The sequence below is a fragment of the Ranitomeya imitator genome, chromosome 3 (assembly GCF_032444005.1).
Source record: "Ranitomeya imitator isolate aRanImi1 chromosome 3, aRanImi1.pri, whole genome shotgun sequence".
Classification (NCBI taxonomy): domain Eukaryota; kingdom Metazoa; phylum Chordata; class Amphibia; order Anura; family Dendrobatidae; genus Ranitomeya; species Ranitomeya imitator.
This window is the reverse complement of record NC_091284.1, coordinates 105,150,991-105,168,854: the sequence shown is the minus strand read 5'-3', so window position 1 is coordinate 105,168,854 and position 17,864 is coordinate 105,150,991. Positions and strand designations below refer to the sequence as shown.

Here is a 17,864-nt window from a genome sequence, read left to right as displayed (position 1 = left end):
AGCGTTTTCCGCAGCGTGTGCACATACCTTTAGAATTAGGCTATGTGCACACGGTGCGGATTGGCCGCTGCGGATCCGCAGCAGAGTTCCATCAGGTTTACAGTACCATGTAAACATATGGAAAGCCAAATCCGCTGTGCCCATGGTGCGGAAAATACCGCGCGGGAACGCTGCGTTGTATTTTCCGCAGCATGTCAATTCTTTGTGCGGATTCCGCAGCGTTTTACACCTGTTCCTCAATAGGAATCCGCAGGTGAAATCCGGACAAAAAACACTGGAAATCCGCGGTAAATCCGCAGGTAAAACGCAGTGCCTTTTACCCGCGGATTTTTCAAAAATGGTGCTGAAAAATCTCATACGAATCCACAACGTTGGCACATAGCCTTAGGGCTAGGGTTGGGTTGGAATTAGGGTTGTGGTTAGGGTTAGGGGTGTGTTGGGGTTACGGGTGTGTTGGGGTTAGGGTTGTGATTAGGGTTACAGCTACAGTTGGGATAAGGGTTAGGGGTGTGTTGGAGTTAGAATTGAGGGGTTTCCACTGTTTAGGCACATCAGGGGGTCTCCAAACGCAACATGGCGCCACCATTGATTCCAGCCAATCTTGTATTCAAAAAGTCAAATGGTGCTCCCTCACTTCCGAGCCCCGACGTGCACCCAAACAGTGGTTTACCCCCACATATGGGGTACCAGCATACTCAGGACAAACTGCGCAACAATTACTGGGGTCCAATTTCTCCTGTTACCCTTGTGAAAATAAAGAAATGCTTGCTAAAACATCATTTTTGAGGAAAGAAAAATGATTTTTTATTTTCACGGCTCTGCGTTGTAAACGTCTGTGAAGCACTTGGGGGTTCAAAGTGCTCACCACATATCTAGATAAGTTCCTTGGGGGGTCTAGTTTCTAAAATGGGGTCACTTGTGGGGGGTTTCTACTGTTTAGGCACACCAGGGGCTCTGCAAACGCAATGTGACGCCCGCAGACCATTCCATCAAAGTCTGCATTTCAAAAGTCACTACTTCCCTTCTGAGCCCCGACGTGTGCCCAAACAGTGGTTTACCCCCACACATGGGGTATCAGCGTACTCAGGAGAAACTGGACAACAACTTTTGGGGTCCAATTTCTCCTGTAACCCTTGGGAAAATAAAAAATTCTGGGCTAAATAATTATTTTTGAGGAAAGAAAACGTATTTATTATTTTCACGGCTCTGCATTATAAACTTCTATGAAGCACTTGGGGGTTCAAAGTGCTCACCACACATCTAGATAAGTTCCTTTCGGGGTCTAGTTTCCAAAATGGGGTCACTTGTGGGGGATTTCTACTGTTTAGGCACACAGGGGCTCTGCAAACGCAACGTGACGCCCGCAGAGCATTCCATCAAAGTCTGCATTTCAAAACGTCACTACTTCAATTCCGAGCCCCGGCATGTGCCAAAACAGTAGTTTACCCCCACATATGGGGTATCACCGTACTCAGGAGAAACTGGACAACAAATATTGGGGTCAAATTTCTCCTGTTACCCTTGGGAAAATTAAAAAAATTCTGGGCTAAATAATTATTTTTGAGGAAAGAAAACGTATTTATTATTTTCACGGCTCTGCATTATAAACTTCTGTGAAGCACTTGGGGGTTCAAAGTGCTCACCACACATCTAGATAAGTTCCTTTCGGGGTCTAGTTTCCAAAATGGGGTCACTTGTGGGGGGTTTCTACTGTTAAGCCACATCAGTGGCTCTGCAAACGCAACGTGACGCCCACAGAGCATTCCATCAAAGTCTGCATTTCAAAACGTCACTACTTCACTTCCGAGCCTCGGCATGTGCCCAAACAGTGGTTTACCCCCACATATGGGGTATCAGCGTACTCAGGAGAAACTGGACAACAACTTTTGGGATCCAATTTCTCCTGTTACCCTTGGGAAAATAAAAAATTCTGGGCTAAATAATTATTTTTGAGGAAAGAAAACGTATTTATTATTTTCACGGCTCTGCATTATAAACTTCTATGAAGCACTTGGGGGTTCAAAGTGCTCACCACACATCTAGATAAGTTCCTTTCGGGGTCTAGTTTCCAAAATGGGGTCACTTGTGGGGGGTTTCTACTGTTAAGCCATATCAGGGGCTCTGCAAACGCAACGTGACGCCCACAGAGCATTCCATCAAAGTCTGCATTTCAAAATGTCACTACTTCACTTCCGAGCCCCGGCATGTGCCCAAACAGTGATTTACCCCCACATATGGGGTATCAGCGTACTCAGGAGAAACTGGACAACAACTTTTGGGGTCAAATTTCTCCTGTTACCCTTTGTAAAATAAAAAATTGCAGGCTAAAATATCATTTTTGAGAAAATAATTTTTTTTTTTTATTTTCATGGCTCTGCGTTATAAACTTCTGTGAAGCACTTGGGGGTTCAAAGTCCTCACCACACATCTAGATTAGTTCCTTTGGGGGTCTAGTTTCCAAAATGGGGTCATTTCTGGGGGATCTCCAATGTTTAGGCACACAGGGGCTCTCCAAACGTGACATGGTGTCCGCTAATGATTGGAGCTAATTTTCCATTTAAAAAGCCAAATGGCGTGCCATCCCTTCCGAGCCCTGCCGTGCGCCCAAACAGTGGTTTACCCCAACATATGGGGTATCAGCGTACTCAGGACAAACTGGACAACAATATTTGGGGTCCAATTTCTCCTATTATCCTTGGCAAAATAGGAAATTCCAGGCTAAAAAATCATTTTTGAGGAAAGAAAAATTATTTTTTATTTTCATGGCTCTGCGTTATAAACTTCTGTGAAGCACCTGGGGGTTTAAAGTGCTCAATATGCATCTAGATAAGTTCCTTGGGGGGTCTAGTTTCCAAAATGGGGTCACTTGTGGGGGAGCTCCAATGCATAGGCACACAGGGGCTTTCCAAACACGACATGGTGTCCGCTAACAATTGGAGCTAATTTTCCATTCAAAAAGTCAAATGGCGCGCCTTCCCTTCCGAGCCCTGCCGTGTGCCCAAACAGTGGTTTACCCCCATATATGAGGTATCGGCGTACTCGAGAGAAATTGCCCAACAAATTTTATGATCCATTTTATCCTACTGCCCATGTGAAAATGAAAAAATTGAGGCGAAAACAATTTTTTTGTGAAAAAAAAGTACTTTTTCATTTTTACAGATCAATTTGTGAAGCGCCTGAGGGTTTAAAGTGCCCACTAGGCATCTAAATAAGTTCCTTGGGGGGTCTAGTTTCCAAAATGGGGTCACTTGTGGGGGAGCGCCAATGTTTAGGCACACAGGAGCTCTCCAAACGCGACATGGTGTCCGCTAACTATGGAAATAATTTTTCATTCAAAAAGTCAAATGGCGCTCCTTCCCTTCCGAGCCTTACCATGTGCCCAAACAGTGGTTTACCCCCACATATGAGGTATCGGCGTACTCAGGAGAAATTGCCCAACACATTTTAGGATCCATTTTATCCTGTTGCCCATGTGAAAATGAAAAAATTGAGGCTAAAAAATTTTTTTTGTGAAAAAAAAGTACTTTTTCATTTTTACGGATCAATTTGTGAAGCACCTGGGGGTTCAAAGTGCTCACTATGCATCTAGATCAGAGGTCCCCAACTCCAGTCCTCAAGGCCCACCAACAGGTCATGTTTTCAGGATTTCCTTTGCATTGCACAGGTGATGCAATTATTACCTGGGCAAGACTAAGGAAATCCTGAAAACATGACCTGTTGGTGGGCCTTGAGGACTGGAGTTGGGGACCTCTGATCTAGATAAGTTCCTTGGGGCGTCTAGTTTCCAAAATGGGGTCACTTGTGGGGGAGCTCCAATTTTTAGGCACACGGAGGCTCTCCAAATGTGACATGGTGTCCGCTAAAGAGTGGAGCCAATTTTTGATTCAAAAAGTCAAATGGCGCTCCTTCCCTTCCAAGCCCTGCCGTGCGCCCAAACAGTGGTTTACCCCCACATATGAGGTATCAGCGTACTCAGGACAAATTGGACAACAACTTTCGTGGTTCAGTTTCTCCTTTTACCATTGGGAAAATAAAAAAATTGTTGCTAAAAGATAATTTTTGTGACTAAAAAGTTAAATGTTCATTTTTTCCTTCCATGTTGCTTCTGCTGCTGTGAAGCACCTGAAGGGTTAATAAACTTTTTGAATGTGGTTTTGAGTACCTTGAGGGGTGCAGTTTTTAGAATGGTGTCACTTTTGGGTATTTTCAGCCATATAGACCCCTCAAACTGACTTCAAATGTGAGGTGGTCCCTAAAAAAAATGGTTTTGTAAATTTCGTTGTAAAAATGACAAATCGCTGGTCAAATTTTAACCCTTATAACTTCCTAACAAAAAAAAAATTTGTTTCCAAAATTGTGCTGATGTAAAGTAAACATGTGGGAAATGTTATTTATTAACTATTTTGTGTCACATATCTCTCTGGTTTAACAGAATAAAAATTCAAAATGTGAAAATTGCGAAATTTTCAAAATTTTCGTCAAATTTCCGTTTTTATCACAAATAAACGCAGAATTTATTGACCTAAATTTACCACTAACATGAAGCCCAATATGTCACGAAAAAACAGTCTCAGAACCGCTAGGATCCGTTGAAGCATTCCTGAGTTATTACCTCATAAAAGGACACTGGTCAGAATTGCAAAAAACGGCAAGGTCTTTAACCCCTTAAGCCCCGAGGGTGGTTTGCACGTTAATGACCGGGCCAATTTTTACAATTCTGACCACTGTCCCTTTATGAGGTTATAACTCCGAAACGCTTCAACGGATCTTGGCGATTCTGACATTGTTTTCTCGTGACATATTGTACTTCATTTTAGTAGTAACATTTATTCGATATAACTTGCGTTTATTTGTGAAAAAAACGGAAATTTGGCGAAAATTTTGAAAATTTCGCAATTTTCCAACTTTAAATTTTTATGCCCTTAAATCACAGAGATATGTCACGCAAAATACTTAATAAGTAACATTTGCCACATGTCTCCTTTACATCAGCACAATTTTGGAACCAAAATTTTTTTTTGTTAGGGAGTTATAAGGGTTCAAAGTTGACCAGCAATTTCTCATTTTTACAACACCATTTTTTTTTAGGGACCACATCTCATTTGATGTCATTTTGAGGGGTCTATATGATAGAAAATACCCAAGTGTGACACCATTCTAAAAACTGCACCCCTCAAGGTGCTCAAAACCACATTCAAGAAGTTTATTAACCCTTCAGGGGTTTCACAGGAATTTTTGGAATGTTTAAATAAAAATGAATATTTAACTTTTTTTCACACAAAATTTATTTCAGCTCCAATTTGTTTTATTTTACCAAGGGTAACAGGATAAAATGGATGCCAAACATTGTTGTACAATCTGTACTGAGTACGCTGATACCCCATATGTGGGGGTAAACCACTGTTTGGGCGCATGGCAGAGCTCGGAAGGGAAGGAGCGCCATTTGACTTTTAAATGCAAAATTGACAGGAATTGAGATGGGACACCATGTTGCGTTTGGAGAGCCACTGATGTGCCTAAACATTGAAACCCCCCACAAGTGACACCATTTTGGAAAGTAGACACCCTAAGGAACTTATCTAGATGTGTGGTGACCACTTTGACCCACCAATTGCTTCACAGAAGTTTATAATGCAGAGCCGTAAAAATAAAAAATCATATTTTTTCACAAAAATGATCTTTTCGCCCCCAATTTTTTATTTTCCCAAGAGTAAGAGAAGAAATTGAACCTCAAAAATTGTTGGCCAATTTGTCCTGAGTACGCTGATACCCCGTATATGGGTGTAAACCATTGTTTGGGCGTATGGCAGAGCTCGGAAGGGAAGGAGCGCCATTTTACTTTTCAATGCAAAATTGACTGGAATTGAGATGGGATGCCATGTTGCGTTTGGAGAGCCCCTGATGTGCCTAAACATTGAAATCCCCACAAGTGACACCATTTTGGAAAGTAGACCCCTTAAGGAACTTATCTAGAGGTGTGGTGAGCACTTTGACCCAACAAGTGCTTCACAGAAGTTTATAATGCAGAGCCGTAAAAATAAAAAATCATATTTTTTCACAAAAATAATCTTTTCGCCACCAATTTTTTATTTTCCCAAGGGTAAGAGAAGAAATTAGACCACAAAAGTTGTTGTGCAATTTGTCCTGAGTGCGACGATACCCCATATGTGGGGGTAAACCACTGTTTGGGCGCATGGCAGAGCTCGGAAGGAAAGGAGCGCCATTTGACTTTTCAATGCAAAATTGACTGGAATTGAGATGGGACGCCATGTTGCGTTTGGAGAGCCCCTGATGTGCCTTAAAATTGGAACCCCTCACAAGTGACACCATTTTGAAAAGTAGACCCCTTAAGGAACTTATCTAGATGTGTGGTGAGCACTTTGACCCAACAAGTGCTTCACAGAAGTTTATAATGCAGAGCCGTAAAAATAAAAAATCTTATTTTTTCACAAAAATGATCTTTTCGCCCCCAATTTTTTATTTTCCCAAGGGTAAGAGAAGAAATTAGACCACAAAAGTTGTTGTGCAATTTGTCCTGAGTGCGACGATACCCCATATGTGGGGGTAAACCACTTTTTGGGTGCATAGCAGAGCTCGGAAGGGAAGGAGCGCCATTTGACTTTTCAATGCAAAATTGACTGGAATTAAGATGGGACGCCATGTTGGTTTGGAGAGCCCCTGATGTGCCTAAACATTAAAAACCCCCACAAGTGACACCATTTTGGAAACTAGACCCTCTAAGGAACTTATCTAGATGTGTTTTGAGAGCTTTGAACCCCCAAGTGTTTCACTACAGTTTATAACGCAGAGCCGTTAAAATAAATTTATTTTTTTTTCGCAAAAATTTTTTAGCCCCCAGTTTTGTATTTTCACAAGGGTAACATAATAAATTGGACCCCAAAAGTTGTTGTCCAATTTGTCCTGAGTACGCTGATACCCCATATGTGGGGGGGAACCACTGTTTGGGCGCATGGCAGAGCTCGGAAGGGAAGGAGCGCCATTTGGAATGCAGACTTAGATGGATTGGTCTGCAGGAGTCACGTTGCATTTGCAGAGCCCCTGATGTACCCAAACAGTACAAACCCCCCACAAGTGACCCCATATTAGAAACTAGACCTCCCATGGAACTTATCTAGATGTGTTGTGAGAACTTTGAACCCCTAAGTGTTTCACTACAGTTTATAACGCAGACCCGTGAAAATAAAAATTCTTTTTTTTTTCACAAAAATGATTTTTTAGCCCCCAGCTTTGTATTTTTACAAGGGTAACAGAATAAATTGGACCCCAAAAGTTGTTGTTCAATTTGTCCTGAGTACGCTGATACCCCATATGTGGGGGGGAACCACTGTTTGGGCTCATGGCAGAGCTCGGAAGGGAAGGAGCGCCATTTGGAATGCAGACTTAGATGGATTGGTCTGCAGGCGTCACGTTGCATTTGCAGAGCCCCTGATGTACCCAAACAGTAGAAACCACCCACAAGTGACCCCATATTGGAAACTAGACCTCCCATGGAACTTATCTAGATGTGTTGTGAAAACTTTGAACCCCCAAGTGTTTCACTACAGTTTACAACGCAGAGCCGTGAAAATAAAAATCCTTTTTTTTCCCACAAAAATGATTTTTAGCCCCCCAAATTTTTATTTTCCCAAGGATAACAAGAGAACTTGGACCCAAAAAGTTGTTGTCCAATTTGTCTCGAGTACGCTGATACCCCATATGTTGGGGTAAACCCCTGTTTGGGCGCACGGGAGAGCTCGGAAGTGAAGGAGCACTGTTTTACTTTTTCAATGCAGAATTGGCTGGAATTGAGATCGGACGCCATGTCGCGTTTGGAGAGCCCCTGATGTGTCTAAACAGTGGAAACCCCCCAATTATAAATGAAACCCTAATCCAAACGCACCACTAACCCTAATCCCAACTGTAACCCTAACCACACACCTAACCCAGACACACCCCTAATTCTAATCCCAACCCTAATCCCAACCGTAAATGTAATCCAAACCCTAACCCTAGCCCCAACCCTAGCCCTAACCGGAAAATGGAAATAAATACATTTTTTTTAATTTTATTATTTTTCCCTAAGGCTAGGTTCACATTGCGTTAGGGAAATCCGTTTAGCACTAGCGGATTGCGCTAACACAATGTCTTTTTAGGTGTCGTGTTTAGTGGTCGCGTTAACGTCCCCGCTCTGGAAGATCGGGGATCGGACCTCGGGCGCGCCGCGGACGCTGCAAGCAGCGTCTGAGGCGCGCCACAAAAGAATGGCACCTTGCTAGCGCGAGCCGAAAATGGCACGCTCTAGCGATGCGCTACACCTGAAAATCACATTGCTGTCAATGGTTGTGCTAACGGACCCGTTGCACGGCGTTAATTGTGACATTTTCGCCGTGCAACGCTGTCCGTTAGCGTTAACCCATTAACGCAATGTGAACCTAGCCTAACTAAGGGGGTGATGAAGGGGGTTTTGATTTACTTTTATAGCGAGTTTTTTAGCGGATTTTTATGATTGGCAGCCGTCACACACTAAAAGACGCTTTTTATAGCAAAAAAGTTTTTGCGTCTCCACATTTTGAGACCTATAATTTTTCCATATTTTGGTCCACAGAGTCATGTGAGGTCTTGTTTTTTGCGGGACGAGTTGACGTTTTTATCGGTTACATTTTCGGACACGTGACAGTTTTTGATCGCTTTTTATTCCGATTTTTTTGTGAGGCAGAATGACCAAAAACCAGCTATTCATGAATTTCTTTTGGGGGAGGCGTTTATACCGTTCCGCGTTTGGTAAAATTGATGAAGCAGTTTTATTCTTCGGGTCAGTACGATTACAGCGACACCTCATTTATATCATTTTTTTTATGTTTTGGCGCTTTTATACGATAAAAGCTATTTTATAGAAAAAATAATTATTTTGGCATCGCTTTATTCAGAGGACTATAACTTTTTTATTTTTTTGGTTATGATGCTATATGGCGGCTCGTTTTTTGCGGGACAAGATGACGTTTTCAGAGGTAACATGGTTATTTATATCCGTCTTTTTGATCGCGTGTTATTCCACTCTTTGTTCAGCGTTATGATAATAAAGCGTTGTTTTTTGGCTCGTTTTTTTTTTTTTTTTTCTTACGGTGTTCACTGAAGGGGTTAACTAGTGGGCCAGTTTTATAGGTCGGGTCGTTACGGACGCGGCGATACTAAATATGTGTACTTTTATTGTTTTTTTGTTTTTTTTTTATGTAAAGAAATGTATTTATGGGAATAATATTTTTTTTTTCTGCTTTATTTAGGAATTTTTTTTTTATTTTTTTTTTTACAAGTGTGGAAATTTTTTTTTTTACTTTTTCACTTTGTCCCAGGGGGGGACATCACAGATCACCGATCTGACAGTGTGCACAGCACTCTATCAGATCGGTGATCTGACATACAGCCGGGCAGGATTAGAGCTGCAGCTGCAGCCTGATCCTGACCCGGAAGTGCTCCCTGCAGGACCCGGATGCAGCCCGGCGGCCATTTTGGATCCGGGGACTGCAGGGAGAAGACGCTCGGTACACGGTGAGCACATCACCGTGTACCGATCGTCTCAGGGAAGCCCGCAGGGAGCCCCTTCCCTGCGCGATGCTTCCCTGCACCGCCGGCACACCGCGATCATCTTTGATCGCGGTGTGCCGGGGGTTAATGTGCCGGGAGCGGTCCCTGACCGCTCCTGGCACATAGTGCCGGATGTCAGCTGCGATAGGCAGCTGACACCCGGCCGCGATCGGCCGCGCTCCCCCCGTGAGCGCGGCCGATCGCATATGACGTACTATCCCGTCCATGGGAATTAAGTCCCAGGTCACCTGGACGGGATAGTACGTCATATGGGATTAAGGGGTTAACCCCTTCAAGACCCAGCCTATTTTGACCTTAAAGACCTTGCCGTTTTTTGCAATTCTGACCAGTGTCCCTTTATGAGGTAATAACTCAGGAACGCTTCAACGGATCCTAGCGGTTCTGAGATTGTTTTTTCGTGACATATTGGGCTTCATGTTAGTGGTAAATTTAGGTCAATAAATTCTGCATTTATTTGTGATAAACACGGAAATTTGGCGAAAAGTTTGAAAATTTCGCAATTTTCACATTTTGAATTTTTATTCTGTTAAACCAGAGAGATATGTGACACAAAATAGTTAATAAATAACATTTCCCACATGTTTACTTTACATCAGCACAATTTTGGAAACAAAATTTTTTTTTGTTAGGAAGTTATAAGGGTTAAAATTCGACCAGCGATTTGTCATTTTTACAACGAAATTTACAAAACCATTTTTTTTAGGGACCACCTCACATTTGAAGTCAGTTTGAGGGGTCTATATGGCTGAAAATACCCAAAAGTGACACCATTCTAAAAACTGCACCCCTCAAGGTACTCAAAACCACATTCAAGAAGTTTATTAACCCTTCAGGTGCTTCACAGCAGCAGAAGCAACATGGAAGGAAAAAATGAACATTTAACTTTTTAGTCACAAAAATTATCTTTTAGCAACAATTTTTTTATTTTCCCAATGGTAAAAGGAGAAACTGAACCACGAACGTTGTTGTCCAATTTGTCCTGAGTACGCTGATACCTCATATGTGGGGGTAAACCACTGTTTTGGCGCACGGCAGGGCTTGGAAGGGAAGGAGCGCCATTTGACTTTTTGAATCAAAAATTGGCTCCACTCTTTAGCGGACACCATGTCACGTTTGGAGAGCCCCCGTGTGCCTAAAAATTGGAGCTCCCCCACAAGTGACCCCATTTTGGAAACTAGACGCCCCAAGGAACTTATCTAGATGCATAGTGAGCACTTTGAACCCCCAGGTGCTTCACAAATTGATCCGTAAAAATGAAAAAGTACTTTTTTTTCACAAAAAAATTCTTTTAGCCTCAATTTTTTCATTTTCACATGGGCAACAGGATAAAATGGATCCTAAAATGTGTTGGGCAATTTCTCCTGAGTACACCAATACCTCACATGTGGAGGTAAACCACTGTTTGGGCACATGGTAAGGCTCGGAAGGGAAGGAGCGCCATTTGACTTTTTGAATGAAAAATTATTTCCATCGTTAGCGGACACCATGTCGCGTTTGGATAGCTCCTGTGTGCCTAAACATTGGCGCTCCCCCACAAGTGACCCCATTTTGGAAACTAGACCCCCCAAGGAACTAATTTAGATGCCTAGTGAGCACTTTAAACCCTCAGGTGCTTCACAAATTGATCTGTAAAAATGAAAAAGTAATTTTTTTTCACAAAAAAATTCTTTTCGCCTCAATTTTCTCATTTTCACATGGGCAGTAGGATAAAATGGATCATAAAATTTGTTGGGCAATTTCTCCCGAGTACGCCGATACCTCATATGTGGGGGTAAACCACTGTTTGGGCACTCGGCAGGGCTCGGGAGAGAAGGCGTGCCATTTGACTTTTTGAATGGAAAATTAGCTCCAATTGTTAGCGGACACCATGTCGCGTTTGGAGAGCCCCTGTGTGCCTAAACATTGGAGCTCCCCCACAAGTGACCCCATTTTGGAAACTAGACCCCCCAAGGAACTTATCTAGATGCATATTGAGCACTTTAAACCCCCAGGTGCTTCACAGAAGTTTATAACGCAGAGCCATGAAAATAAAAATAATTTTTCTTTCCTCAAAAATGATTTTTTAGCCTGGAATTTCCTATTTTGCCAAGGATAATAGGAGAAATTGGACCCCAAATATTGTTGTCCAGTTTGTCCTGAGTACGCTGATACCCCATATGTGGGGGTAAACCACTGTTTGGGCGCACGGCAGGGCTCGGAAGGGATGGCACGCCATTTGGCTTTTTAAATGGAAAATTAGCTCCAATCATTAGCGGACACCATGTCACGTTTGGAGAGCCCCTGTGTGCCTAAACATTGGAGATCCCCCAGAAATGACACCATTTTAGAAACTAGACCCCCAAAGGAACTAATCTAGATGTGTGGTGAGGACTTTGAACCCCCAAGTGCTTCACAGAAGTTTATAACGCAGAGCCATGAAAATAAAAAAAAAAATTATTTTCTCAAAAATGATCTTTTAGCCTGCAATTTTTTATTTTCCCAAGGGTAACAGGAGAAATTGACCCCAAAAGTTGTTGTCCAGTTTCTCCTGAGTACGCTGATACCCCATATGTGGGGGTAAATCACTGTTTGGGCACATGCCGGGGCTCGGAAGTGAAGTAGTGACGTTTTGAAATGCAGACTTTGATGGAATGCTCTGTGGGCGTCACGTTGCGTTTGCAGAGCCCCTGATGTGGCTTAACAGTAGAAACCCCCCACAAGTGACCCCATTTTGGAAACTAGACCCCCAAAGGAACTTATCTAGATGTGTGGTGAGCACTTTGAACCCCCAAGTGCTTCATAGAAGTTTATAATGCAGAGCCGTGAAAATAATAAATACGTTTTCTTTCCTCAAAAATAATTATTTAGCCCAGAATTTTTTAATTTTCCCATGGGTAACAGGAGAAATTTGACCCCAATATTTGTTGTCCAGTTTCTCCTGAGTACGGTGATACCCCATATGTGGGGGTAAACTACTGTTTGGGCACATGCCGGGGCTTGGAATTGAAGTAGTGACGTTTTGAAATGCAGACTTTGATGGAATGCTCTGCGGGCGTCACGTTGCGTTTGCAGAGCCCCTGATGTGCCTAAACAGTAGAAACCCCCCACAAGTGACCCCATTTTGGAAACTAGACCCTGAAAGGAACTTATCTAGATGTGTGGTGAGCACTTTGAACCCCCAAGTGCTTCATAGAAGTTTATAATGCAGAGCCGTGAAAATAATAAATACGTTTTCTTTCCTCAAAAATAATTATTTAGCCCAGAATTTTTTATTTTCCCAAGGGTTACAGGAGAAATTGGACCCCAAAAGTTGTTGTCCAGTTTCTCCTGAGTACGCTGATACCCCATATGTGGGGGTAAACCACTGTTTGGGCACACGTCGGGGCTCAGAAGGGAAGTAGTGACTTTTGAAATGCAGACTTTGATGGAATGGTCTGCGGGTGTCACGTTGCGTTTGCAGAGCCCCTGGTGTGCCTAAACAGTAGAAACCCCCCACAAGTGACCCCATTTTAGAAACTAGACCCCCCAAGGAACTTATCTAGATATGTGGTGAGCACTTTGAACCCCCAAGTGCTTCACAGACGTTTACAACGCAGAGCCGTGAAAATAAAAAATCATTTTTCTTTCCTCAAAAATTATGTTTTAGCAAGCATTTTTTTAGATTCACAAGGGTAACAGGAGAAATTGGACCCCAGTAATTGTTGCGCAGTTTGTCCTGAGTATGCTGGTACCCCATATGTGGGGGTAAACCACTGTTTGGGCACACGTCAGGGCTCGGAAGTGAGGGAGCACCATTTGACTTTTTGAATACGAGATTGGCTGGAATCAATGGTGGCGCCATGTTGCGTTTGGAGACCCCTGATGTGCCTAAACAGTGGTAACCCCTCAATTCTACCTCCAACACTAACCCCAACACACCCCTAACCCTAATCCCAACTGTAGCCATAATCCTAATCACAACCCTAACCCCAACACACCCCTAACCACAACACTAACCCCAACACACCCCTAACCCTAACCACAACCCTAATTCCAACCCTAACCCTAAGGCTATGTGCCCACGTTGCGGATTCGTGTGAGATATTTCCGCACCATTTTTGAAAAATCTGCGGGTAAAAGGCACTGTGTTTTACCTGCGGATTTTCCGCGGATTTCCAGTGTTTTTTGTGCGGATTTCACCTGCGGATTCCTATTGAGGAACAGGTGTAAAACGCTGCGGAATCCGCACAAAGAATTGACATGCTGCGGAAAATACAACGCAGCGTTCCCGCGCGGTATTTTCCGCACCATGGGCACAGCGGATTTGGTTTTTCATATGTTTACATGGTACTGTAAACCTGATGGAACACTGCTGCGAATCCGCAGCCAAATCCGCACCGTGTGCACATAGCCTAATTCTAAAGGTATGTGCACACGCTGCGGAAAACGCTGCGGATCCGCAGCAGTTTCCCATGAGTGTACAGTTCAATGTAAACCTATGGGAAACAAAAATCGCTGTACACATGCTGCGGAAAAACTGCACGGAAACGCAGCGGTTTACATTCCGCAGCATGTCACTTCTTTGTGCGGATTCCGCAGCGGTTTTACAACTGCTCCAATAGAAAATCGCAATTGTAAAACCGCAGTGAAATGCGCAGAAAAAAACGCGGTAAATCCGCCATAAATCCGCAGCGGTTTAGCACTGCGGATTTATCAAATCCGCAGCGGAAAAATCCGCAGAGGACCAGAATACGTGTGCACATTCCTAACCCTAACCCTAGCCCTAACCCTAGCCCTAACCCTAACCCTACCCCTAACCCTACCCCTAGCCCTACCCCTAACCCTACCCCTAACCCTAACCCTACCCCTAACCCTAACCCTAACCCTAACCCTACCCCTACCCCTAACCCTATTCTAACAGTGGAAAAAAAAAAAATTCTTTATTTTTTTATTGTCCCTACCTATGGGGGTGACAAAGGGGGGGGGGGTAATTTATTATTTTTTTTATTTTGATCACTGAGATATAATCTATCTCAGTGATCAAAATGCACTTTGGAACGAATCTGCCGGCCGGCAGATTCGGCGGGCGCACTGCGCATGCGCCCGCCATTTTGGAAGATGGCGGCGCCCGGGAGAAGACTGACGGGACCACGGCTGGATCGGTAAGTATGATAGGGTGGGGGGGGACCACGGGGGGGGGGGGGATCGGAGCACGGGGGGGGGGAATCGGAGCGCGGGAGGGGTGGAACGGAGCGCGGGGGGCGTGGAACGGAGCACGGGGGGGCTGGAATGGAGCACGGGGGGGTGGAACGGAGCACGGGGGGGGGTGGATCGGAGTGCAGGGGGGGTGATTGGAGCACGGGGGGGTGATTGGAGCACGGGGGGAGCGGGCACGAGCACGGGGGGGAGCGGAGCACTGGACGGAGGGGAGCCGGAGCAGTGTACCGGCCAGATCGGGGGGGTGGGGGGGCGATCGGAGGGGTGGGGTGGGGGCACACTAGTATTTCCAGCCATGGCCGATGATATTTCAGCATCGGCCATGGCTGGATTGTAATATTTCACCCGTTATAATGGGTGAAATATTACAAATCGCTCTGATTGGCAGTTTCACTTTCAACAGCCAATCAGAGCGATCGTAGCCACGAGGGGGTGAAACCACCCCCCCTGGGCTAAACTACCACTCCCCCTGTCCCTGCAGATCGGGTGAAATGGGAGTTAACCCTTTCACCCGATCTGCAGGGACGCGATCTTTCCATGACGCCGCATAGGCGTCATGGGTCGGAATGGCACCGACTTTCATGACGCCTACGTGGCGTCATGGGTCGGGAAGGGGTTAAGGTCAAAATAGGCTGGGTCATGAAGGGGTTAAGAATTATGGAGGCCACTGTGCTCTTAGGAATCTTCAGTACTGCAGAAATTCTTTTGTCACCTTGGCCAGATCTGTGCTTTGCCACAATTCTGTCTCTGAGCTCCTTGGCCAGTTCTTCTGACCTCATGATTCTCATTTGGTCTGACATGCCCTGTGAGCTGTGAGGTCTTCTATAGACAGGTGTGCGCCTTTACAAATCAAGTCCTATCAGTTTAATTAAACGCAGCTGGACTCTAATGAAGGAGAAGAACCATCTCAAGGAGGATCACAAAGAAATGGACAGCATGTGAGTTAAATATGAGTGTCTGAGCAAAGGGTCTGAATACTTATGACCATGTGATATATCAGTTTTTCTTTTTTAATAAATTTGGAAAAAAATCTACATTTGTTTTTTTTTCAGTCAAGATGAGGTGCGGAGTGTACATTAATGAGAAAAAAAATGAACTTTTTTGAATTTACCAAATGGCTGCAATGAAACAAAGAGTGAAAAATGTAAAGGGGTCTGAATACTTTCTGTACCCATTGTAACTCCAATAATTCAGCAGACCGACTAGGACAGCAAACCATAGACCCAAATCCAGGACTCTTCCACTGTGTCTGGGACACTTGGGAATTATTTTTTTGTTCATTCTATAGGTATATATTTTTCTCTTCACCATACCTTCCAACGTTTGAAGAACAGAAAGAGGGACAAATAATACATAGCGGGTTGTAGAAAATTTGGTCACACCGTAATCCATGCACATTTACCATTTGTTTCTACCCTGTGTAGCGTGGCTAAAGGTTGTATAGTCGACGGGAGATATGTGTCACATAGGTGGCTTGTCGCTGTAACATAACCCTGCCTATCTATGTGTGTTTCAGGACCTGTGGAGATGTCACACTCACCTGACTGGCCATGTGATAGGTACTGTACCTGGGTGTGGTTACACCTATGTAAAAGAGGTGTGTTTAGCACATGGTGTGAGTGTTTGGGAGTCTGTCAGTGTGGACAGATTTCCATGTGTCCAGGTTGGACACTACAGACAGGAGTCTGTGTATTGAGAGGAAGAAGCCCTTCTGTGTCTGTGGCTTCAGATAGTGCCTGAGTGCTTGACATTGCACAGCCTGTGTGCCCACAGGCCTGAGAAGCGCAGAGGTCTTCTATGGACTTTTATGCTATGTCGACCTGATGTACGGACTGTTTTCCTTTCTGTTGCTGCCTTGCTGATTTATGGAGTAAATAAACCCACATGGACATTAAAGAGAATGTGCCTCCTGTTTCCTCCTACGCATCTGAGCGGGTACTAACCTTACACCTGGTAGGAGGAGATGTCAGAGGTGCGCTACCAGTGAAGGGAATTCAACAGACTCCTGATGTTGCCAGAATGTCAGAATGGGATTCTAGTGCGGCCTCCCACTGCCTCGGTACATGCTGGCTCTAGCAGCCCACAGCATTTGAATTTGATCTTCTCACTTCCCTGAGACACTATAAGGAAGTGCCTGGTTTTCATTAGCACATGCCAACTCCCACTGTACTAAGCACATTGTCCTTATTTTATGTCCTATCCTTATACTGTACACTATGTATGTTATCAGTAGCGTAGCTACCGGGGGGCCCGGTGCTCTGAGGGCCCACCCAGAGTCACGCTACTGTAACTGTATCGGCGCCGCAGCGCGCCAAAAGTTACTTACTGCGGGGAGTGCATTATATTATATTGTGGAGTGGACTATTTGGTGCATTATGCTACTGTTTATGGAGGCTATCTAGGGGGCCATCATACAGTATGGAGATTACAGTGTGGGGGTCATTATACATTGTTGGAGCCATCAAACAGTTTTGGGGCTGCTAAGGAGTCAGTATACTGTGTGGGTGCATAATACTGTGTATAAGAGAGCATCATGCTTTGTATAGTGGAGCTGTACAGGGGGAGACTCGGGACATTATTAAATGTAAAGTGGGCACTTAATGTTATAGGGGAACTCAGATTAATGTGGCTATCAAAGGGGCACACAGGGCATTATTACTTTCTAGGGGCAAAATATGGGCACTGTTTTCTAGGGCACTTACACCTGGCATTACTATATTGTAGAGAGTTGCTTTAGAATTTAGAGGGCACAGAGAACCACACAGCAGGTGCAGTAATAGGGACACATACGGCAGCAGCGGCTCAGTATTGGGGTATCAGGTGCAGTAATAGGGACACATACGGCAGCAGCGGCTCAGTATTGGGTATCAGGTGCAGTAATAGGGAAACATACGGCAGCAGCGGCTCAGTATTGGGGTATCAGGTGCAGTAATAGGGACACATACGGCAGCAGAGGCTCAGTATTGGGGTACCAGGGGCAGTAATAGGGACACATACGGCAGCAGAGGCTCAGTATTGGGGTATCAGGTGCAGTAATAGGGACACATACGGCAGCAGCGGCTCAGTATTGGGGTATCAGGTGCAGT

At 44.3% G+C, this 17,864-nt stretch overlaps 1 protein-coding gene across 1 annotated transcript in view; it reads right to left on the bottom strand.

Moving 5' to 3' along the window:
* AIPL1 (aryl hydrocarbon receptor interacting protein like 1) overlaps positions 1-16,812 on the bottom strand; it is a 121,471-nt gene extending 104,659 nt beyond the window's left edge. The window contains exon 1 of the mRNA XM_069761263.1: positions 16,722-16,812. The gene's annotated coding sequence lies outside the window, so the exon portion shown is untranslated. The remainder of the gene's footprint in view (positions 1-16,721) is intronic.
* Between the last annotated feature and the right edge of the window lie 1,052 nt (positions 16,813-17,864).